The sequence below is a fragment of the Rhopalosiphum maidis genome, chromosome 1 (assembly GCF_003676215.2).
Source record: "Rhopalosiphum maidis isolate BTI-1 chromosome 1, ASM367621v3, whole genome shotgun sequence".
In the NCBI taxonomy this organism is placed as follows: Eukaryota; Metazoa; Arthropoda; class Insecta; order Hemiptera; family Aphididae; genus Rhopalosiphum; species Rhopalosiphum maidis.
In genome coordinates, this window is record NC_040877.1 from 57,730,749 (window position 1) to 57,758,356 (window position 27,608).

At 27.4% G+C, this 27,608-nt stretch overlaps 1 protein-coding gene across 1 annotated transcript in view; it reads left to right on the forward strand.

The window, feature by feature from the left end:
• Positions 1 to 15,457: 15,457 nt before the first annotated feature.
• The window catches only part of LOC113561127 (protein CEPU-1-like), a 146,241-nt gene continuing 134,090 nt past the window's right edge, over positions 15,458 to 27,608 (forward strand). Inside the window, exon 1 of the mRNA XM_026967360.1 lies at positions 15,458 to 15,541. The gene's annotated coding sequence lies outside the window, so the exon portion shown is untranslated. The remainder of the gene's footprint in view (positions 15,542 to 27,608) is intronic.

Genomic DNA, 27,608 nt, shown 5'->3' on the forward strand with positions numbered 1-27,608 from the left:
AGAATTTCTCTGTACCGTACGTATTGTTCGGCGAGTTGATTTTTCAAACTTCTTTGATTTTAATAAAGAATAATATTGTGTTAATTATTCCAGTTATTTATTAACCTTAAATGATCCAGTAATATACAGCACAATTATTGAAATAATACTATTATTCAGTATGTTAAAAATATAATTAACAATCAATCATAATTATTATTAAATATAATTAATATTATTAATAAATGTACAACATGCATACAAATTACTAATAATAATTTAAGTGGTTATATTTTAATACATTTAAATATACTATTTTTTATTGCCTTAATTTGGTTGAGATTTTTGTTCAAAAGGCAATGCATTGCTTATAATTAAGGGATGTTTATGCGTTATACATTAATGAACTTTAGTGTGAGTGTCGAGAGAGCTGTAAAAAAAAATTATTCTTAAAATTGTTTTTTAAATTTACTAATTAACTAGTGAAAACTATTTAAATATTAAAGATGTATAAAGATTTATACTCATTAATTTTAGTTAAAGTTATAAGAATTTAAAATTGTTTTTTTTTTTTGTAAGTTTAAATTGTTTAAATTGTTGCGATGAATTTATCATAATACGAGTATAATCATAGTATTACACCAAGGAAAATAAGAAAAGCAACTGGTGGCTCTGCGGTTTAGTCAAAATTAGTGTGGTATCATATTATTATATAATATCTTATTAATTATAATTTATATTTGATTAAAAAGCGTCAATAGGTTATACATTTTTAATTCGATTTTGAGTGACATAATATGACTGAATTATATTGTGGTTGTAAACTAAATTTAAGATTGTTTTGAGAATTTTATTGTTGGTCATCAGAAAATTTCGAAAAGCCATAATATATATATTTTGCATTTATGGTATCGGTACACGCTGGTTTTCACAAATTAGTTTTTTATATTATTGTCAGGAGTTTGAATTATGGTGAAATATATTACAATTGTACTAGTTAATTTATTGTTTGGATTAAGTTTATCCGAATTACTGGTGTGCAAACCAAAACTTATAATTAACAATTTTGTAGGTAGGTACTCTTGTTATATACGTCATATTAAAGACGATAGATGATTTTAAAGTTTTCTGTAAATTGACATTTAATATAATTTAATTAAATATTTTAAAACTTGTACGACAGAGGCACCTGGAGAAAATTAGTAACTATAATGTGTATAAAATTATTTTAAATGCCTTATAATATGGTCCCCTCTTTGATATAAAAATTAAAATAATTAATACGATACCCATTTTTCATTTATATAGGTAGGTATTTACTAAAAAAGGTGAAAGTTTAACATAATTTTAGATTTATTGTTTATTTTTTTGTATGAAAAATCTTGTGTTCAAAATTCTCTGTGGTATATTTCTTCCACATAGGCGTTCAATGTCAAATCTATATCTATATAATCTGTAGGTGTTTGGTTTGCATGTTTTCTCTCGTGTTTATAATATTGAAAAAAATTGAATTAGATTTGCCAACTCTACACGATCTAACCATTTGATGGGAAAACTAATAACTTGTTTTGATAAGCGCTGGTGACAACAATATTGAACCAGAATGTTCCACGAAAAGATGCACAAATAAAATGCATACAAAAAATAACATTTTTGGTTATTACATTTGAAGTATAACCATGTGGCTTATTGTGTGTAATATAATATACATTATATAATGTATAATATTATCTTCTACAGATCCAACATCAATCATGAACGAATTATCATAATAGACCAATGACTAAATGACATAAGTTACAATAAACCTATACATCGAATATAGATCGAATAACTCAATAAGAAAGTTGAATTTTAATATTATTTACAATTATTGTTAAATAATTTCAAAACGTAGGTATATTATTTCAAATATAAATATGTGATTGTATCGTTAAAACCATCATTATGAAATGGATTAAATTTTAAAATTTTAAAATTATTCTTGTCTTTGGAATAACGAACTGAGTATCGATTATACATAATCGATATTGTGTGATTTATTAAATACATACTTTAAGTTCCATTAAAATACGTAGTTTTGATGATAATATAAAGCTATAACACTGCGCGCTCACAATTTCACTTATTCGTACAAAATCTGAAAAATGCAGGAACATTATATACTACACTGTTGATATTGAGATGGAGTTTATAAGAAAATACTAATAATAGTACTACTAAATAATAATTACGAATTTATTAGTCTTATAATAATACGTGTGTGGATTCTGTTGTTCTTTCGTTAATTTTATCATTTTTCTTATTGTACAATATTTCTAAATGTTCGAATAGTACTAATTAGTATATAATGTTTCCAAAACGTCTGGATTCCTCAAATTTACACATGGATATATTTTTACTAAAATTATTGAGATTAAAATCGACTAGTCTTGTACATTTTGAGAATTCAAAATGAAGATACTCTGAAAATCTGTATATCTATACCAACTATACCAATATTTAAATCAATTAATTTAAGTAATATTTTACATTAAATCAGGCTCTCGGAGACGTATAATTAAGTGTAATTTAATATTTTATAACATTAAACATTAATTATCCTTACCTTAGGTATTCTTAAATTTGATTATTTTTAATAGGAAACATTTTGTATAATGAACTGCATATTCAAAACAACATTTTGATCGGGGAAAATGTCATTGTATCAAGTGAATATAAAATTATATTATACTTGTTTGCTTTCTATAACGAGTGGTATATTATTAATTAGTAGTAATGCACAATATAATATGATTTTAAGTTTTTTTTTCATCAATATTAAATTATTAAATATAAGGGAGTGGTCTTAAGAATACTTATTACAACGTAAACTTAAAATAAATAGAACATTTATCTTTTGTATAAATTATTATTGAGCGCAAAACTCGTCCGGTTATTTAACTATGCATAATAAAACATAAAAAAAAATATGAGTATCGTATTTTGATTAATATCTGACTTGATTATCAAATCGGTTATTCAGTATATTCGTCAACTGCCAAAGCGTAAAATATTATTGTGTTTATTGAATTAGCGAGAATATAAAGTAGTAAGAACTGGGGGTTAAATTTCATTAAATGTAATATCATTAATGTTAAACATTTGTTATGAGTATAGCTAGTAAAGAAATACATAATACGAGTATACTCTCTATTTTATGGAATTTAAAATAAATTATCATTATTTAACAATGAAACAATAGATATCTACGACGTGAGTTAGTACACTATATATAAATCAAGCCCTAGGTACTAGAAAACGTTTTATAAATTAACGTTCTATAAAAAGTTGAGGTTTATAAAAAAAGTTTTATACAACATTAAAACTATTATAAAATTGTTAAGTTTTAAAAAAAAAAAACAACTCACGTGTAAAAATTGTGTGTTATAATATTACAGTTATAATTATCAAATAATTAAATTAGTTATTAGTATCATAGGAATTACTGCTTACTATGGGCAAATACCGACGATTAGTCAAACAATAAGATTCATAGACCTATTAAAAAAATTCAGGACATAATAAAAATTAACATAAAACAGAAACAAAGACTTAATTATTTATTCAAAATGAATTTAATGTAAATGGCACAGGTGACTTTTTTATTATACGTAATGCTGAAACACATTTTTTTTTTATAAATCTCAATTTTATGTGTAATTATTATTTTATTTCAAGAATTTCGCAATAAAATATAAAATATAAAATGTCAGAGGTGTCCATAGGCTCCAAAATAAGTAGGGTTTAAATATTTTTTATTGACTCAAAAATAACACTAAATTAGCCACAATTTGATATTTTTATAATACTTTTTTTTTATATATATATTTATATCTATAAAAAGCTAGTTTTCTTATTTAAAAGATTTAGTTATTTTAAATTTTTACTCTAACTGTTGTTTGTTGATATGAGATTATTTATTTTAAATGTTAACCACGTAGTACGAGTATACGATAAAGTAACACTGATAAATATAATAATTTATTGCCATTATATTTTATGAATTGTATCCAAAATATTAATTTTTACCTTATATTATAAACTGTAAGTTCCAAATTATAATTTTATTGTATATTTACTTGAATAATCATCTAATACAACCATTAAAGAATCAAATAACTATCAATTAATAATTGCATACCAAAAAATAAATTTTATTTATTTATGTATCGGAAGTTGTATTGTCAATATAGCAACATGTCGCCGGAATTTGAACTTCAAACGGTCATGACAAATATGTGTGGTTTACTCTATTTTTTTTTTCAATTCCAAAAAATTATGATAATATTTAAATTTTCAAATCTTAGATGTTTAAATTAAAAATTGAATTAATTTGAGCTACAGAATAATCTAAACATTTTTGTGGTCTTAACGAATATCGTATATCTAATAATTTTGTACATTAACGCTTATAAAAAAATGTCGCCTTTATTTTTTCGATGTTTTAAAATTTTTACAAGTACAATAATTTATGAGGAACATTGTAGTCAAATGTGTTGGTTGAGTTTTATTATGTCGACAACTGGTTTTAACTTAATATTTTAATTTTTCGTATTTTTTTTATACCAGATTATTTTGAAGTGTACTTGTTGAATTGAAGCTTGAGTACACTTAAGGATTGAAGTATTTAACACAAATAGTAACACGACTTGATGATTAATACAGTATATGACTATTGACTATATTATATTATTCTTAGACATTTAAATTATTTTTGGTACAAATGTATTAAGTACTTATAAGTTATAAAAAATTATCATTAGATATACTTATTAGTTTATTAGTTATTTATACTAAATCCACTAATCAGTGTTCTCGACGTCATTCATCACAGAAATAAGCCAAAACTAAGTCAGTACTAACTTAATGTAATATTGTGTACCTAATAGAATATTAGAACAACATTATAGTTATATAAGACTTAATAGAAAACAGTGGAGTCCATCATCAATTACGCATGGAAAATAAAATAGAGCAGTATTGTAAACATTTGGTGCTTTATTACAATAAACAATAAGTTACCCGTTGGCGACTTATGATAACTTAAGTGACTAAAGTTACGTAAAAATGTATAACCAAATATAAATTTTTGTTGGTTTAGATACACATGCATCAAGTATTATTGTATTAATATGTACCGCTGCTGTGTGCTTCGAAATCCTCTAAAGTGTACAGCTGGGTAATGGGCACAATATGCATATGTTATACGTGTATAATATATTATATGTATCATATTATAGTTTTATGTTTCGACATGTGAAAACAAGAAGTCAATTTCAATAGGCAATGGATTAAAATGAAAATAATAATTGAATTTAGGAAGAGGAACTCAACACATTTTGCTGCTGCTTTTAAAAATTTAAACCTCTATAAATTATTTTTAAATCTATTCTTCCCATCTGGTAGGTGGTGGGTGTAGAATACTGCATTGTCGATGTTTAACGGTCTTCGTTTATACATATATAATATATTACGTGTATATTCTATGTATATGTGTATATAAAATGTATATTAGATACTTATACCTGGGAATTTATGTGAATGCTTATTAGAACGAACTGCGAGCGGCAAGAGCACTCGTTTAAGAGAAAAAAAAACAGATATCTCGGGTGTTTGGTACATTATAATTGACTGTGTAACCAACGAGGGTAGAAACGCTTGGGGTTCGGATTTGTGGCTTCGATGTTGAAAATACGGTTTGTGAATGTATATTTTATTTTTACGGTTCGTTGAAGAAAACGAGTATTTATAACATCGTTTCATGAAACTATGGCGTATAATAAAAACGAGATATCAAAATTAAATTGAAAAAAAGAATCATTGTAACATGGAAAACTAGTTTTTTTTTTTAAAAAAAGGCGAGGAGGATAAATATTATTTAGTGTTTACCATGAAAAAAGCTATTTTCGATATGGTAGCTTTTTGTTTGATATCAGCCATACAGGTCGCGGAATACCTACATATATTAATATTGGTATATAAATACCTATTTGTATCAATTATGTGTTGTATAGTCTTTTGTTACTGTATGTATTATTTAACCTATAACTATTATTGACTATTGTACTCAATAAATTATTGAGTAGCCGATTATTAGGTATTCTATAATTGTATTGTTTGAATTAAAAATAGGCTCAAACAAATTAATCAAGTAAAAAAAAACTTTATAACGAAGTACAAAGTTAATGGAATATATATTTTTTGGTTTTCATATATTTACGATACATATATATTATTAATAAAGACACATTTAATTATATATCGTACTAAAATATTGTGTTCTTCCATTATTGTGTCATTCTTATAAATTAGTTATTAGATTTATAACATAGACTTTCAACTACATATTGATGTTTCGATAATATGTGTTGCTAAATTTTCACAAACTTACAAAGTAAAATAATGATAAGTTACAATTTTTGATTCTATTTCGCTTTTGAATAGTTCACTTATTAATGTCTTTGTCATATAATTGATTACGTAGAAAAGTTTGTTTTGTGTTAGATTTTTTTTTATGAAGGGATATTATGGTTTGAGCAACAACACGTGATGGATTCAAAATGTTATGCTTATAATAATATCTTTAATAATAAAATTAATTTAAAGTTAATGTGAAATTCAACAACCAACAGCCAGAGATTTTAAATATAAACAAACTTACGTGTTGGTTAATCTAATAATTTAAATCATAACTTTAAATTGTGTTAAAGAAAATTGTATTTTTCATTGAGTCAAACATAATCATGTGGCCAGTATATGTACTTGTTTTACATAGAGCTCTATAGGTACAACCTAATATAAACAACTATTATTGTTTTTATGAAAATGAATAATATTATTATGCTTTATATGAATTTTATATCATATAGAGATTTTGTAATAAGTTAATGCAATAATTCGACTAATTATTTTTTTCCAAAAATAAACATTAAGGTATATGAACATGCATCTAAATAATTTAGAAATGTATTGTTATGAATAAGGACGATGTTTTCATTATTTTTTTTTACAGGCATACTGTAATATGCTTTTGAATGAGTGGTATATCAGGAATTTAGTCTGGAAAAGACAGTGGTATGGAACGGGTCATTAGAATATTTGATTATATAAGTTATTTTGTTTTATTTTATTATTTTTGAAGTTATATTTTAATTGAAGATACAAGGAATTGGGGTAAAATACATCAATTCGGCTATTTAATTAAATGTTAAGTGTTGGAAATTTAAAACAGAATTGTAGAATATAGTTTTTACTATGTACAAAAAAAAAAAAATGAATCACGTTTTAAAATGTCATTAACTTAATTTATTTACTGGGAATCACAACAAATATTCAATAGATTTTTTAAAATTTGCCTGTATTAAGGAACCACAAAATATTTATTAATTTTTTAAAATATATTTATTTTGATATTTTTATTTACATATACTGTCGATAAAGAAACTAAAATATTTGTTTTTTTATTCCTTAACAATTTAAGATACTTAATGTTGTAGAGTTAATTTATGCAAAAACTTCAAAAGTCTAATTACTAGTTTTCATTAAAAGCACTCAAATAGTTTAGTAAGTTTTAAAGTTTAAGGAGGAAGGGAACACTCGAATTGTATCCGGTTTGACCTATTATAGTGCACTGAATGACCTCTCTATGGTGATGCTGAAGTGAGAAATTATTAAGAAATAGGTAATCAAACATTGTTCTATGTTAGTAAAAAATTAAAGTTGAATTTTATCATAAATTTTCAAATATTTTTGAATTTTATTTTCTAAAATTATTCTTGTATAAAGAAATCGACTTAATACAGGTAAATACATACCCATCATATGTTAAATTTGTTTTTCATCTATTTTTCATACATTTTTTGTAATAAACACGCAAGAAATAACTAACAATGCAGAATGAATCCCACACATTTACACTACACACTTTTGTGTTTATGTTATGTTTTAATTTTTTTAGTAAATCTAAGAAAATAAAGTTAAATACTCAATTGAATTGTTAAGCTTTATTGTTACACTCTAATGTACATTAAGATAATATCATATAGATGAATTCGCTATAAACATTAAAACATTATATACATAAATTGTCTTCTTATACACAGCCTACGTTCATATGTATATTGTATATAGTATATCAACTTTATGATTGAATCGATTTCAGATTGAAGGATGGTTGCGATGATATAAGTAGTTATCGACTGTTTCTTCAATAATATAATAATATAGATGTGTAAATCGGAGTGCAGAGTTTGATTTAACTCTCGTAAAGATCATTGGCAATACGGAGGAGAGTTTTAGATCAAAGTATGCATTTTATTTTTTTAGGGACCCAGCTCATTTTTTGGATACTGTACAGGCATACAAAGTTAACAACAAAAAGCTTTTTAATTTTTAGTTTGGTGTGAATATTGAGTTTTGTCTTATGAAGACTTGGAAAATAGATTGGGGTAGAATACGCGTTTTCTATGGTTAAACGATGATCTTTTTCGTGTATAACTAGGAAACTTTAAGTCAGTCGCTTGTCAAATGCAATGTATATACTATATTTGGTTTAAGTAAGATTTGAGATTTGTACATTAAAATATAATTTATAATTAAAGGTTACATTAAAATAGCTATTAAAAAGAAAATACAATTTTCATATTTTAAGATTTTAGAACATTTCGAAACATTGACCGAAAGTAATTAACAGCTTATTATAATTATATAATACAACTTTTATATCTTATATATTTTATGAAAGTTGCAAATATTATGCTACTTAAAATATCTTATAACATTAATTGTAACTACTTTATATTTTAGATTGAATGAAAAACTTCATCTTTCGTACGACACATTTCGTTAAGTACTAGTATACATATTATACAAGCGACTTTTGTTAAAACTCTTGTTTAAAGTATAACTTTATTTATAACAGTTATAAATAACTTCGTAAATACACATACTTGTAGGTTAATTGATTTTGTAGTATACCAGACATCTGTTGGATTAATTTACCTAATAGTTAAGATTATTCTGCTATATAACAGTAAAAAATTATTGCGTTGGGTTTTTTTTTAACTATATATAATGTATAAACGAGTTCAAATTATGCGTGAATTATGGTTGGCACATTAAAAAAATAAACAGATAACATAATATTAACAACAACGGTTTTGTTTATGTTTGTTATCAGTTTATTCAGCTTTGAGGTATTTAAATAAATTTGCCATATTTTATGGTTTGTAAAGGTGCGACACAAATTGGCCGATTTACATGTATATAAGTAGTTTAAGGGTTAAAAGGTTAAAGTAATCCAATATTGTTGTTTTTGTAAGAATGCACAGTTGGGGGTGATTAAATTCTAATAGTTTCTGACCTTTTCAACGAGCGATGGAACATAATAGATATAGCTATAGTATTTTCAGTGTAGATAATAATAATTATCGCTAATAATAAGTACCTATTCAAATTTATTAGGCTAGTACACATTTTATAAAAAATTAATAACTTACCTATTAGACATTAATAATTTTATTTGTTTTATAATATTATTTTTAATTATAAAAAATAAATAAAAACGTTGATTTTAAAAAATATATTAATAAAATAGACGAATGTAATTATAAAGTAATAATATAAATATGAATTCATAAAGTTACTTTATTTAATTTAATTTATTATATCTTAAATATACTGTTCAATCATAATTTTACTTTTCACAGTCATTATTCAGTCATGTATTTAAAAATGTGGTATAGGTTAAACATTTCATACAGAAATTAAGTATAATGTTTGTGATTTCACATAATCATGTTTATATAATTTCTATATAAAAAAGCATTTATTTTAATTGTAATAGTTGTATACATATTAATAATTTGCTTAGTATCTTAAATGGGATACTAATGATAAGAAATATTCAGCGGTCTATTATGAATTGGCGGTTTTGAATTGTGCGGTATTGAACGGTTAAAAAAAAGTGAATAGTAAGAATGCGGTTTTGAACGACGCTTAAAATATTTTAAAAAGATCTATCATCAACATTAAATTCAAATTTTAATGAAGTTTGTTTACCGAGCACGTGTTTATAAGCAATATTACGTTGTACAACATTACCATAAGTAATAATACTCAATTTAAACGAACAGGAAGACGAATATGTTTGGAGCAAGACACTCAAGACACAAATACCCTACAATTGCCTATACACGACGCCGACTTTCATTAAATTTATTGAAATCTAGTAAATCACAAACGTTTTCAATTTAAAACAGTATAATATATTCAAATGTTTGTGGAATAACGAAAAAAGTGATTTTATTGTTTTATCGAACGAAGTCTTTCAGATGCAAATTAAAATCTTTTACCGAAATTGAATCGATCGACAACCACAATATGGGCAAATTAAATTACGACGTTTTAAACATAAAATACAACCAAAAATTGAAATAAGTGCTTTAACTATCTAATTTAGGTATTACACTATTGAAATTTACTTACTGTGGCTTATGATATATTATTAAATTTTATACAAGACAACCAATTATGACGGTTTGGAAAAATTGATTATTTAAAAAAATGAACAGCTCCCAACAATTCCTATAATATTATTCCTATTTAACAATATAAAGAACTCTTATTTACAACTTTATAAGTATTGTGCGATAATACTGGGTCTTTCAAATTTCATGTGACAAAAAATGGCGGAGATCAAAAAGTTATATTAAAAACTGAAAACGTCAAACGGTACGTCGATATTGCTGTGAACGGCGACCTAATATACAATGCAAATCGTACGGGTTGGAAGCGCAAGACAGTAATAAGTGCGCCCAGACACAAACTTATTTTGCACCCCACTAACACCTAAATCTAAAAAAATACGAAAGAACAGTTGACGGGTGCGTAGTGGTGTAATAGCATGGACATCAGTGATCGGTATTGTCGGGAAAGCACTGCCGAGCTATGTAACGTGCGTTGTGTATAATATGTGTATTTGCGTACAAGTGTGTACGTGTGTGGATGAGCTTACAATTCAAACTAATAAAAAGGTAACTCAATAAACAACTTGGTTGGTAGACACGTTCAATAGCAATAATTATTATCACAAAAATAAAACAGTACGATAAATTAATATTGTGTGTTTGTGTCTTGTGTGTGAGACCAGCCGTTCCTCCTGTGCTCGTGGCCATGACCTAATTCAATTGTAGTTTTTAAATTTGTGTTTTAGTAGCAACACGAATACTGAAAGGCCTACTACAGTCCTTACCTGTTTTCGACTTTGTACTTCGTAATTAACTGACATGTTGAGCACTTATTCTTCGATGGATAATATTGTAAATAACGGTCGTAGAGTTGTCCAAATACGAGGTGAGCTGTAGATATTATACACGGGTGACTGACGTGTTTTTTATACACACTCAGTAAATCGGTGCTACATTTAGTTGGACCGAAAGTGATTTGAGTTGTAAATTTAATATGAAACACTCATTTCGACGTGACGTTAAACCGCTGAACACTTGATGTACTCACGACACACAAACGGTTCAATCGTGAAACTTGTGGCACAGTGGACGATGCTGAGAAAAAGACCGACAACGACTGTGTTTTCCTCAGACTGACCGATTGATCGCGACAATAACGTATACTACCGCGGTCATCTGTTCGAGAGTATACCCACGCAATGTGTTTTCCGTTGATTCGGTCTTAAACGATAGTAATTGGGAATCGGACGGCATGGCGGTAGACGTGGATTAGACGACCGGCGACCACCGTCTTCCTTAACCAATCACCGGATATTGTGGGGGTTTTAATTCGATAGAAAATTTGGTGTTGGCACTGATTTCGTCTTGTGGACCATTCTCGGATTTTGCAGTGTCACTGCATCATAACCACACATGACTTAATCATACTCGTTAAGAAGTAAAGCCGAAACTTTACATCGTGTCGTCTGTGTTATGTTCAATTTAATGTATTACGTTCTATCTGTATAGGTATCGTGTTGTCAACAACATTTTGTCACCCACGTATTAAATACGTGGAATGTGATACGATACGATGTAGGATGAATACGGTTCAAACGAGTTAAAACAATAATAAGGCGCACAGTTTGCTTCCTATCTGTAATCAGGTAATGTATTACCAAACAGCGGATATGATAGTTATAGTCATCCGACAACATCGTTTGAAATTGCACGGCCGTATATGTCAACAGCTGACCACGATTATGCGTGCGAGTATCGTCGTGAATTCCGTTGTAGGTCTACAGTGAATCCAAAACCACGGGGGGGGGGGATTTGGGTGTTTAAATCCTCTCCGAAATATTAGGAACAAAAAATAAATTACCTGACCTATAAATTAAAATTGATGATATTAAGTGTGATATTAAAATATGAACATTTTTTTTTTTCAGACCCCCCCCCCCCCCGAATTTTTTTTCGGCGTTCGCGCCTAAGCCGTATCGTGTTGTGTTTCGCATATCTATATTATAATACGTAGGTGGCGGAATATTGGTGACATGTTACTTAAGATTGTATCATGAATCATGACGGTTACGTCGTCTGTTGTGTCCTGTGCCTTTATCATATTTTCATTGGCTTCACTAAACATTATCTACCGGGAAATGTTTAGAGTTGGAACGAGCTCAACTTTTGGGCACGGTGATAATAATATGGCAAGCGACGTAGCTGTGATACTTTATTATTTACAAGTTGAGCTTTATTCGAATTCACAAGACACGGTATGTTGTAGGAACCCGGCTTGAGTGAAATACAGTCGTCGATGATGGGATTTGTCTGTACGTCCGTCTCGCAGTTTGATTTTCGATCAAACCGTTTTCTTGGCGGCGCAGTAATATAATATTATGTACAATATCAAGAAGTGCGTGTATTAATAATCGTGACTCACGGCGTACACTAAATTTTGTACATATATTTGTGATTTCTTTTAATTTCGGGTTCACCCTTTTTCTGAGGATTATAATATTACGCGCCGAGGGCGGTACGTATAATGGTAAGACGCGCATAATGACGTTCTTATTATTCATATTATTTACAGATTCCTTGCAGGGATAGAAAATATCATATTTTTATTGAAATTAATGTCTATACTGCAGCTGCACGGCACAAAATACACAACTCGGTTACAGCGAGCGTGTCGTACTCGAGCGAATGTCGCTCGCGGTGCGGCCTGTTGATGTCACCAACGGGAGTGAATGTTATAAGTAATAATATATTTTAGTGAGTTGCGGGGACGAAATCGACCACACAAATAGTGGTTTTTTAACAGTCGAGTTCCCTAACAATTGTTTTTAATCGCGCCGAGCAAATTATAAGATTTTTATATAAGCGTATTAAGTATATTTTAGTCAATTTTTATTAGAACTGTAAATGTAAATATTTACTGTTTTTATATTATACAATATAAGTGTGTGTGTGTGTGTGTGCGTGTATTATACTCGTACTACACAGTTGCATGCAGCTACTATAATAATCGATAATTATTTACACAGAAATTTATCGATAAATGACTAATGAGTAGGTGTAATACTTATACAATCTGCAGGACGCAGGTCATAGGCATTAGGTATAGGCTTTTAAAAGCTAAGGAATAACTATAGGTCTATAGGTACATAGTCTACTGCTATGGTCATTAAAATTAACACGGTATTGAATGTGTAGATTTCAAATGTATTCGCTTACCTTTTCCGCTTATAATATTATAAGTCATATTTTTTTAACATTCCACGGTGTCCATTACTTCCTTCACGATATCATTGTGTTTAGTTACCCGTGAGCCACATATCACCGGCGACGATTAGGTTAGATGCTCGTTTAGTGCTCAAAATCATAATATATTATTTTTAAATACTTGTTGTCATAGGCCCCACTAGTATTTTTCTAGGGGCGGGGGTAGAAATGTTGGTATGTATCATGTTCGATTTTAAATAGCCAGAGGAGCAATAATTATCCGAATTTTCCGTCCCCGTTCATGGTGTATTGTATATAACTGTAAGTATAAAATACGTTCGAAATTAAGTTATAGTAACATTAAAAATTGCTTGAATAACAGAAATTCTCTGCACCGTTTGTATACAATATATTATAATATTGTTTATCACAGGCGGAGATTATAGGTCCTTTTTGGGCGTTTGAAGAGTGTTATTATTTTATAGTTTGAAATATTTGAGACGAATATAGTTTAGCATTATTTACAATTTGCATTATGTATGGTCTATTTTTGGATTTAATAGTTTACTTTTATCGTTGAGACGACCCGTTTCGAAAACATTCTTTAGTTATTTGATAAAATAAAAAGTTTAAAATCCATTTTTGATTTTTTACTCTTATACGAATATTATGTTTGATTATTGTTATTAGCTGTAATATATTATTTTTTTATACGAAACATATTATGTATTTTATTGAAAGGGAATGAAAAAAAAAATGTAAATATTTAGATCTGTTGAGAATTAGAGTGGTATGTATCTTTAACCTGTATTAAGACATAATATAAGTTTCCTCACTCCACTAAAATTCTACTAAATCTCTACCAATAATAAATAATATATAAACATAATTGGTATATCTTAAAGTTGACTCATAATAATATTAATACTAACTAACGACTTTCAAATAAAGTCTTTGGTAAACGTAGGTATACTATTAGTACTTTCTATTAATTGATTTAAATTCCATGGACATAAAACAGGAAATATATTTTCCAAGAATAAATAAGATTAAATAGTTCAAAATTTTATTCTAAAAAAAATGTAAGAAATCTGTATACAACAATAAAATAAAATATTATTTGAAATAATTTGAAATACATTTAACTTTTAAAATTATATACAAGTTACAATTAACAGTGAGTGTTTCAAAAATTTGCAAAACCTATAGGTATATAATACCAAAATAAAACTATAGTAAAATGAATTGAATTTTTAAGTTTATATATAACTCAAAATTAGAAACTCATCGTTTCTAAAAACCAATAAATTTAAGTATTGACGTATACCTATTATAAATTATTATGATATTAATGACTATTTATTTATTTCTGTTTGACATTTTCAATAGAACCATATGGGAAAACCTGTATCTATCTATTTAAATGTGTAATAATAAATTATGTAAAATGTTTATATTTATTTTACCTGAAATAATACAAACTTTCCACGGATTTCATTTTTTCTATGTAACCGTATTATAACTTATTACCAAAGCTTTTGGATAAGAACCATACTTACCCATTGTAGCAATATTAACAACGATTTTGGTCATTCCGGTAATAACACGTATTTTCGGGAACATTTTATTTTTTAAACACGCATGCGGTTATTATGGCTATATCGGTCGTGTTATAAGTCAGGGGTGGCGGCGATGGGTGGTGGTGGAGTTTTAAGCGACACGCCGAGTTTGCAAGAGAGTCCCGCCGTTAGTAGTAATGTGGCGGCCGGCCGAATCACATGCCGCGTGCATTGCGTGCTGCTTCCTCGTTAGCCTTTTGCAGGCCGACGTATATGCGATTGATTCAACAGGTACGTCTCTGACATTACTATTATAATGTTGTGATAAACTTAGTTGATGCTTAGGGTGGATGGAAAAATTGGGAAAATGCTCACTCCTTGAAAAATAATAATGTTTAAGTTTCCTCGTATTTCGATTTTGGTAAATTTTTTTGATTTTTGAAATATTTTGTAGAATATAAGAAAAGTTGAAAATTGATTAGAATTTATCTTATTTTGCCTTCTAATTAAATTAGCTACATATTGTGTTTAATTTAAGTTAAGGACATATTATGGTGTTTAATAACTAAGTAAAGTACCTACATAAATATATGATAAGTATTAAGTACTTATATTATAATATTCAACCTGATGTGTAGGTAGGCGGTAACATTAATGTATGTTTTGTTCTTTACAATAATTATTATACACTCGACAAGCATAATTTGTTTAAACCGTGTGTACCTATAATATGTATGGATTTCGCTTTTAAACATTAATTATAATACCTAATTTAAAATAAAACTATTTTATTTTATAATTTTATCTGAAACACAAACAATTTATAATTTAATATTATTATATAAGAAATGTATTGAAAAGAATAAAAACATTTTATAAAAATAAAAGTTGTATTTTACGATTAAAAATATTTGTATAGTTTTAAACTATTAGAATATTACCTTATCTTAATTGATATTTAAAAATAACTAACTAAATGAACAAATAATATAAGTGGAAAACAATTTACGACGAAGGTAAATAATATTTTGATTATCTATTCGTTCTGGACTGTAGTTACTACAAATAATGTATTAGAAAATATTTATACGATATATTGTATTATATTATTTATTTATATCATAAATAATGATTAAAGTAGTTTTAATTTTTAATTGGATATCGAGAATTCGAGACATCATCCAATTTATATATTTTGTAAAACTCTAGTATATTGTATTTTAAATTATGAAAACTTGTAATCTTAATTATGAGGATCGATTCATCATTAACTTAGGATAATCTATATTAATTTTTAATGGTTAGAAAAATATTTTTAACACGATTTTCGTTTTAATGTCAGTTAAATTTTGTAATTATAATATTTGTAATTTATTGGGCTAAAGTCTAGCCGCTAGACAACATGTTAATTTTTAAAATTTTAATAATATATTTTGAAGAACCAATGACTTATCATGTATTATTGTACCAGTATATATATATATATATATATATATATATATACTGATACATATATACATATATACATATATATATATAAATTAATATAAATATTACGATTTGTAGTTTAAGCATGTGTAAATCATACAAACATAATATTTTAGTATTTAAATGTTTTAAGCTTTTAAAAACCAATCACGTACGTATTTAATATAATAAATGAAAATAAAATAAGTGGAATTTAAAATTAATTTACAGTTATAAAAACTAACAAATTTAAAATATATTAAATTAAATTAAAAATTAATTAATTATAAATTACATATAGGTATAATAATATGTTACTCCGTTTATTATAATTTGAATTATTGCAAAATTTAAACAATTTATTATTATTATTATTTTTTACTAGAGGGACTTCATTCTTGCATTCATTATTTTTAATTATCAAACTTGGTTATTTATAAAGAATAATATAATTTTATGGCAACCAGAGTATTTATAAATACTATTCAAAAAAATAAAGTTAAATTTTATTACAGTTGCAAAACTTGCGTTGAAATAGAATATGTACCTAGGCTTTATACCCGAGACAATTAATTAAAATAAATTTTGTTATCGTAAGCTGTTTCGTTAACTAAGTAGAGTACCTAAGAAGTAATTTTCAATCGCCGTAGAAAAATTGAAGTGGAAATCTGTTTAGTCGTTTGAAACGTACGCATTTATATGTTTAGACGTTGATGATTTGTTTTTGATTTATTGTATTGAAGTATATGGTGGATCAATGTATGTAACAAATGGATACTCATAATGCATTTTTAATGTGACTAGATATTAAGATACATCAATATACTATATTGCGTATCAAAAGTATGATAATATAAATGTTGAAAAATGCAATTTATGCACATTATTCAAAAGATTGAATGTCATCTGAGATGATTCAATCAAATTTGTTTTGTTGTTTGACCAGAAATCTGCACTTAAGTCTTTGAAAATGAATTACGATATTTTCTTAGAAATAGCCTTAAAAAATAAAATGACTGATTTATTTAGTTTGAACTATGTACTTATCCTAGAGTATAGTTTGTTTATCCAGTCACCCTTGTATTCTGATAACGCAATTTATCTTTACATTGGGGGTGTTTTGGACCGTAGTTTAGGGACTAAAAAAGCATTATTTAGACGTGATTGGAAGTCAAAGGCAAAGTATATGTTCAAGGGATAGACGATAAAGTATATCGGTAATATTACTCAAAGAGTTTTTGAAAAGGTATTGATACGATACAGAATAATAATAAAAATAATATGACCAAGAAAAAATGGGAAGTAATTTAAATTTAAAAATCTACAAAGACTGTTTTACCATTTTCCGAACCCTTAAAAATATATTTTGGTTTAAGTGTCAAAATTAATATATTATAGTAGTGCATAAATACAATGGATATAATTTTACAAAACATTTTGAAATGTTATCTATGATGAGTATACTATGAGTATATCTGCCAAAATTGTTTTATAGTTTAAGTATAAAAATAAATAATTTAAGTTTATTGATTATAATTTATATTTCTACTTATTGTTTATTTCTAAATGATTTTCTTTATGTACAAGAATGTATAATATATTTATTTTGTGGTGAGATAATCGTATTTTTATGGTGCGCATACCACTAGAAAAACTATAACTTCTGGTTGAGACCAATTACCATTTTATTAGTTTAACAATGTGTCTAGAAAGTTTTGAGAAACTTAATGTGTAGTTGTGATCACATTTGACGACAATTTATTGTTCAATAATTAAAGATAACAAAAATCGCTTATCAGATTTCGGCATACACGAAAAATGTATTTTTGATCGTGATTCGTTGACTATTATATACTGAGATTAGTAAGGGTAAAGGCGAATTTAATTTTCAGAACTTTTTTTTCCTATATATCTATATAGGTAATATTTATTTTTCGTATACATTTCATATTCTATAATTGGCAATAATGAAAGCTGTCATAGTCTACTATAATGACAAAATCATTAAAATGTTGAAGAACAAAAACAGAGTCTTCTAAGAGAAGAAAAAATTTTTATGAAAAAAGAACGTAGGATATTAATAATTTCAATCCTTGACTGTTTAATTAATTTCACACGATTATACTTGCTCCTTTGTAATAAATCTTAGCGCGAATGTATCATTACACCTTCTATAAAATATAATATCGTATGAAAATAGTGCATAAGTACTTTTGAAATTCTAAATTCTATCAGATAATGTAGATTGCAGGAAATATAAATACGAAAAAATTGGCTATATTATTAAATGTAATGTTATATTGATATACTATTGAACTTAAGTGTAAAACAAACAATCAGAAAGTATTATCGTTTGTACCTACCTATATGTTAATATTTATTAGATAAAATATTTAAACATGTATTTTATAATAAAGTAATTATTATAGTTAATTACATAATTAGATGGTGAATTATATTATGATGTTTTTAATCTTGTTTACACAAAATTGGTTTCTATATTATATCGAAAAACAATTTATTCATACAACCAACATTTGAAAATAGTCATACGAGAGTAAAATTGCGTTGATCGTATAAAAAACTAATTTTAAGTTTATAAATTAATTAAGTCAGTTTTGAAAATCTTTAATTTTAAAATAAAGCATTTAAATTTTTTATCATGAAAATTAAACAGTCATTTTTTAAGCTTCTTAAAGTAGTAAAGAATATATTGAGATGAAGAGACTTACATTGCATTTTTTATAAATACTTTATATTTTTAGGTGGACTATTTAAAAAGTTATTAGTTAAAGATTTTATAAAAAAGTTTTTACTATTAAGCTTATACTGTTATTTTTCGAATTTTCTAATAACTTTTGGGAAAATTTTGAAAACCCGAAGATAAATTGCAAGAAGTTGTTTTCGCACGGAGAAACGATTTTTATTAAATATCTATATAATATTATGGTAATTCTTTGAATAAATCATAATTACTTAATGTACAAAAAGAAATGTTTCTCACGATGTAATAAATAAAAATAATTTAGTTTTAAACTATCAATTACTTATATATAGCTGTACGCGATTTCCATAGTTTAATTGTTTAATTCGAAGTATTTATCTGGAGTCGCTTAATATATGGTTTTACAACCAGTGTAATACTCCACCATTACTGTGGTGTTCGAGTTTGGCAGCGGTTTTTATTTTTTTACCATCCCTTATACGTATGGGATACGTCCTACTAACCCACTATATTTTAGAATAAAAGTTAAAATTACCACCCCGCCCCCCCCATATTCTTGTTACTCTTTTTTACTTGGAGGGTTGCTACGTATCTTTCATCTTCGTCCTCGCCTACGGCTCTTCGTACACAACAGTTCTTGTACGTGTATAATTTTTGAAATGCTTTTGTTTAGGGGATAGTGAAAATCGGGTGTATTCTAGACATTATATTCATAAAGTGTTGTTTTCTGGCCCATAGTTGTTTTTTTCATACTTTATACTTCTCATAAAATTTATTAAATCGAAAAAGCTATTCCGTTGTTGCTAACTATGTGTATGTTTTATGATATCTCACTTCTTATGAATAAACGGCAGGTTAAAAACTCGACCGGCCCTTAGGGAGATAAAGAGAACGATGATGATGATATTACATAAATAATATTATATATATAACAACGAAATTCTGGCATATTTTTATGTGTCATTTAGTACGCGAAAACAATAAAAATATTTTTTGTTAAAATTCTATAAGACTTTAATTGTGTGATGTTAATTATTAATAGTGAAGTGAATGTTCATTCTAATTACATAATTATATTATAAACCGATAAACAATGTTATATAGTTCTTCTAAATCTTCATTTATCATTATAAGATGTACATATTATATAGTTCATGTCAGTTGAGTAAAATAATCATATTCTACTTAATACTATATATATTATATATTTTATTTTTAATCGACAATTTATAATATTCACACACATGATTTTTTTTGTTTAAATAATTATACAATTTTAAATACAAAAATATGTATATGTATAGTTTATAAATAGTATATGTGTAGTATACACTACACTAATGGACAATATGTTATACTCGTAATAATAATAATAATAATAAAAAAATATGGACAACTTTAAAATAATCGTTTTAATAATTGTTTCTGAAGTATTTATCACATGGAAGTGATACAACCGATATGTGATATAATTAAACGTTATATACTTATAATATTCTATATTAATCAAGTTGTTATACAATAGGTATGAACTACGAATTTTTAAATCCATTATTACCATTACATGCATTTTATTTATCTTTTTTATTAATTTAACAGAAATATAAAATTTAAATACGACACTTCATTTTATTTAAATCTTTTTTATTGCATTCAATTATGTATTAAAATTTAACAATTTTTTTTTCATTCTTGAAAAATAAATAATAAAAGTAACAAGTTTCATATTTTAATAATAATTTTTTTTAAAATGTAAGTAGGTTTGTCGTTAAATATAACTAATGAATTAAAGATGACATGTTGAAAATATAATTAGTATAATAAATTGGTAATATTTTATTTTATCTTATAATATAAGATTATTTATTTATTTTACTATGAAATGTTTTTGGCGTACACGATGTACAGTAGAAAAAATGTTTTAATTATAAACTTTAAAATTTTTTCTAGTATAAAAGTGAATCTAGTTTAAGGAGATCAAAATTAAAATTCCCAGTAATTTTCAAAATAATTGGGAAAAACCAAATTACGGAAAATCGTGAATTTTTATACAAAACTAGGTTTTATGAAATCATTTTTATTATTTTGTTGTAATTCAAAAACAAATAATCGCGAGTGTTTGAAATTATCACTAATTTTTAATATTGAATTTATCTATAGTCTTAAAAATATTCTGACTATTTTTAATTTTTTTGCCTCTATTAATTCGATAAGATAAATTTGACTTGGTTAAAAAGGTTAAAAATTCAATACAAAAATATTCATAATTTATAAGTTATTAATACGGTTATAATATATACACACAATTTGTTTTACAGACATTTTAATTATAAATTTAGAAAAAAATAAGATATTTAAAGTCAAACAAAGAATAACAATTTTAGTTACTTAGTTGTAAGACTTATTATAGTAACCATAAGTGATAAGTTATAATATTTTTCGTGAGGATTTGATACTTTTACGTATGTATATTACTATATTTTATAAAACATTCAGATACTCTTGCTTATTTATTTTATACCACTAATCTATTATTTGCACTGTTTTATGGGATTCCAATATTTTGACTTAAAAGCCAATAACAATAATATATTATATTATAAACGTAATAAATTATTATAAAATTAAATATTATAATAATATAATAAATTCAATGTTTTTGGGCAAAGATAAATTCAACTTAATGTATACTATAATAGTGATATTAATAAAATAAATGTTGTAATATGGGCGTAATACATGTGTATTTTGAACAAATATAATCGATTTTGAAAAAGTGATGGCTGCGTTTATTATAATATATATGTAATTGTATAATATATGTATATAAGATATTTGTAATTATGAAAAAATCGGATTTTACATGACGTATTCAAAAATCATATAATTTAATTATTGTCTGATATCTATTTAATAATGTAGTCCATCATCATTTAGTAATATGCTTACCGGAACTCAAAAAGAATAAAAAAAAAGCTTAATTGAATCTCTGAGATGTTGTTTACCTCACTCCTAACAGCCGCGTTATTATACAGCTTATCGGAGATAGTCCTCTACTATTGGATAATATCTTCAAAATGAATCTTCGCACTTTATTGTTCGGACTGATTTACATTCGATTTAATCTTAATATACCGAAAGATTATGATAATTATTTACATGGCGTGGTTTATATTGTCATTTTACGAAACGCCTAGACATTATACATTCCACGTTATTTCAACTATTAACATTACCAACTGCCGGTGTATTAATCGCGTGAGATGAATGTTATTTATATGTTGAAAAAAAATAAATTTATTTTAGTTAATTTGTTTTTATCTTTACGATTTTAACGATTTACTCATTTTCACAAAATATGTTATATTAAGTAGGTATTTTGTATTCTGCAGCATTATAATACATACCTATGCAAAGGTGCCGAAATTCAAATTACAGAATTTAAATTATTTTCTTCACATAATAACGTAGGTATATTGTACGCTTCTATAGTGTTTCAATCCCACCGAGTACTGAGAAATATATGCTTATGAAAATAGAAAAAAAAAAATAAAGTGTCCCGGAAAAAAAACTTTATGAAAAATGATTCGTGAAAAAGTTACGTATACGGTCACACATAAGCCGGGGAACCATCTTTTTTCTCTTCACTTCTATTTGCTTATCACATGACGTCCTTTTTTATTTTTGTAGCACTTAAACCCTAAAAAAAAAAAAACTTAAGCACACGTCCAAAGTGTAAATGTTGGCTATTTGTGTGGCACATCACGTCCGTATTAAAATATGTTGCTGGCAGAACTACTGGACTTAATATTGATGTGGACGTAGTGAAAAAAAATAAATGAACTTAACAAAGCTCGGTATTTAATGTTTGGGTTTAGGAGGGTGGTTAAACAAACAAAGAAATCCAGAGAGTTGGTAACTAAAAAAAACAAAAAAAAAATGTACGATTTCTTTCATACCAGAAGTAGAATATATATTTTTAATAGTCATATTATACGTTCTTGTACAGTTAATTTACTGAAGATATATATGTCACAGACTCATAGTGTATTTAAAAAACCTATCTGAATACCGCAGAATAAATTAAAACTGTATTGGTTTAAAGACAATATTTATTATATTTATAATGTTTATGGAATGAAAATATGAATAATATTAAATCATTCCGACAAATTACACCAAATTAAAAATTATAAAAAAAAAACCGAAGGATAATATATGTAGATATAAATATATATATATCATTCATATTATATAATTATTATTTCAATACAAAATGCTGATTAGATATGTATATATATATATATATATACACATTATATAATATTAACAGCAAGAAATACGTATAATATTTATTCCAAACATCGACTTAAAAATACATATTGCATACAATTATAAATTCATATTAAATTTAATATAATAATTTTCCCATTTAAAATTATTAATATTTCCTATAAAAAGAAATAATAATAATAATAATAATAATATTAAAAATATTAGGTACACTACCTATACGATTGAGTGTAATAACACGGTATCTATAATAGTATGTGCCGTGCTTATTCATGAATGTTGTTAACTCTCAAACCCTTGACATTTGAGTGCTTTCAGACCAACTAAAATTATAATATCAAGCACTTACGGGAGTATAATAACGATATCTATTCATTGGGGATGATAATGTTTTGGACGTGTATATTATATTATGTTTTTTTCTACGACGATAATAAAAATATTTTGCATTTATAAAATATATCGAATGTACGTAGGTACACTGTGGAGGAAAATAAAGAATGAATATTATTTTTCAACGCGTGTTGAATGTCAAATTTCGAGAAAAAGACAACACACTCGTACAGTTTCATCTGCTCCCGTTTCGCCGTATTGATGTCATTTAAATTTGATTTGTTTCATTTACACATGATAACAATTAATGGGATGCTCCCCGAGAAAGTCGTGTTGATCATTGTAATATGATACCGACACTTGGAAATGAAACGATGTATAAATATGTTTTCCGAATTTCAAAGTTAGTGCCAGTTAAAACCCAAAAACATTGTACTGCCATACATATATATTCATAATACTATACAGGCAACGCCGTTGATTTTATATGATACACAGACTTTAAGCGTACACCACAAGAAAATCGATCGTAATAATAATATGTATTACTATATTAACGTATTTTCCCGCGTTTCCATTAGAACTGATGGTGGACGATGCATGCACAGTGTTTTAGCGAATGGGGTACACCAATAATAATGATGATGATGATGATAATAATAATAATACGCCCGCTGACAAATTTCGGTTTCTAAATGTGCAGTCCGCACAGACCGCGTAATTAAATATTTCAATTTCGAGTCGTACCTGTAGACTTATGCACTTATATATATATATTATATGCATTACATTATTGCGCGTCGGGCAAAACAACTGTTCGTGACAAATGACACAAAGTTGTAGCAGCGCAAGTTCGACCAGAGAGTTGCTTTTCGATAAAAAAAAAAACGACGGTAGTGACGACGACAAAGAAGAAAAACGCGGAGAAGAAAAGGGATGAGAAGCATAGAAGAATGCGCGAGGCGACGACTGCGCGACAGTACACATAGACTTAACCCCGCGCCGCTTGTCGCCGTGTTCATGCGCGTAATCGGAAATATATAGCGGGGCGGACGTTAACCCAAAACAGGAAGACGGAAAGAAAAAACACGACGCTGTTCATTAAACCCCGCGAAACTGTAAACCCATTATAGAACATTATGTAAACGTTTTTGCGCTCGTCGACGACAGTATGAGCCGAATGAAACTGCACGGCTATATCGCAGTACGTATAATAATCGGGTGTACCTACTGAATTTGTCTCGAATTTCCATTTTCCGCGTTATTGGATCCGATGAAAATGCCACGATATTGGCGCAGGTTTCGCAATAATCCTACGGACCTATACGCCTAACGACAATGCAATGCGTGTGTGCCGAATGAAACTGCACGACCATATCGTAATAACCGCGCGTGTACCTATCGCAATATTGTCATGTTGCCGTTTTCCTGCACGTCATGTTGGATCTATCTATAACGGGTTCCATAAAATAATAATTCATACGAGCTGTAATCTACCCGGCCGGATACTCAATGTGTGATGAATAATTTTTTTTTTCAATACATTTTCACGGCTTTAACGATGGTGATCTATAGGAAGACAACTGTATTATAATTGGTTTAGTTTAAAAATATTCTTCTTCAATAACGAAATAAACATAATAGATACGAATTTTTTCTAGTACTAATAATGAGGCCTTGGTAATGTATGCGTACTTTTTTTTACCTTTAATTTGCTTTTGAATCTCGACAAAGATAATATTAAATAATGTTCTAGTGTCTAGACTAAAGAAATAGTGTGCGCTTAATTTACTCTTAAAGATCGAAATTAAATTGAAGACCTAAGCAATGACATCGGCACATCGATGTACATTGTATAATAACATCAAACGTAGTATAGATTGTAAAATCATCATAATTTATCGTAAAATACGTATGGTCGATAATATATCGAAGTACATATTATAATTAAATTAATTTTTACTTTTACATACAATTTATAAACTGCGGTATACTCGCAGTACTTATCATCGTCTGGTTTGTTACCTACTTCTTAGAGTAAGTCATTCAAACCGCAGAACTCTTAATAGTATGCATATAATAAAACTCAAGTAAAACCTCATCGTACGCTATTCAATTTTTCTCCGAGCCTTCCAAACTGTTGCCACATATATGTTTAGGTAGATATAAATAATATCTTCTTTTTTATGTTATTCGACTGGGACTCATCGGTATATTATCATAATATATACTCGCATACACACGCGTAAATATATATTATGTACGCGCTTATGTATATTCATTTCTATGCGGATAAGTAAAAAAAAAAAAAAAACACATAACCCCGGTATCCATAAGCATTCGGAGTTGGTAGGTTGTAGGTATTGGTCTGTATTATACATATATAATATTATACAATATCAACATAAATAAGTGTGTGTGGGCGCGCGTGTGTGCGTACACTTCAGTGTACACGTAACGTTATATGGGCACAAGCGCGGTGCTGAGGAAAAGATGGCTTTCCAATAATACAACTAGGTTTGTTTCCGTGTAAAAAGAATGAAGGAGAAAGAACGGCGTACGCTCGTCCGGGAAATGTACATCCATAACCGCGAAAAACAGGTGTTTTTTATTATAGACGCTGTATCCAATACATTTAATGGAACGTAATAATATAATAACATAAACGTTTAGAGATGTGCCCCGCCGAGACGTTGGCAATGTCGTAATGTATTTTACGTCGTTTTTTGCGTTATTACAATAATATAAACATTACATGTTATTATTCCTATTTGTTATATCTGATTCGGCGACCGAAAATAGAGTTCTATAGAATAGTCATTATGACATAATCATCTGTTTCCATCGTGGCGTGGCTGAAGTCCTTTACGCGGTTTTTGATACTTGCTTCAGGGGAATCGTGTAAACATTACTTCCCCTAGTGCACCACTTTTATCTTCAAAGGGATTTACATCGTTTTTACATTTGGCTTAGCTACAACGGATGAGGTATACGCGACGGCCCCGCCTCATATTTACGTACAATTATGCACTAATCCATTTGAATAATCATGTCCCTCGGTCTGACCCGAGTCTACTACCCTGAATATTTCGTTTTCCTTAGTCTGTTATTCTAGGAATCTCGTTTATCCTGTTTAGTTGCCATGATCGGTGACGGGCGATGTGGTGCAATAAAAAAGTGGGATGAGGAACGTGGATCGGTGACATCCGAGGTATTGAGTTAGTTCACCATCCAGTAGGGTCGATGTGGCGATGTGTGAATTTTAAACCGTATTGCATAAAAATAAAGTTTGAAATGAGAGGTACCATTGCAAACAGTGAATTTGTTACACTAAAATATGGAACAAATTTCAACAAATTTATTTTCAAATATCTATAGCTCGTTAATTTGTATAGCCATATCCTACGGACTACAATTATCGTTCGCCATAGCGCTACCCACTTAAATTAGGCGTTGCATCCACAAATACTTATACACTGTGATCGTGGTGACACTATCTATCCAGTAACTTATCACCTACGTACAACAGGGATGACTCTA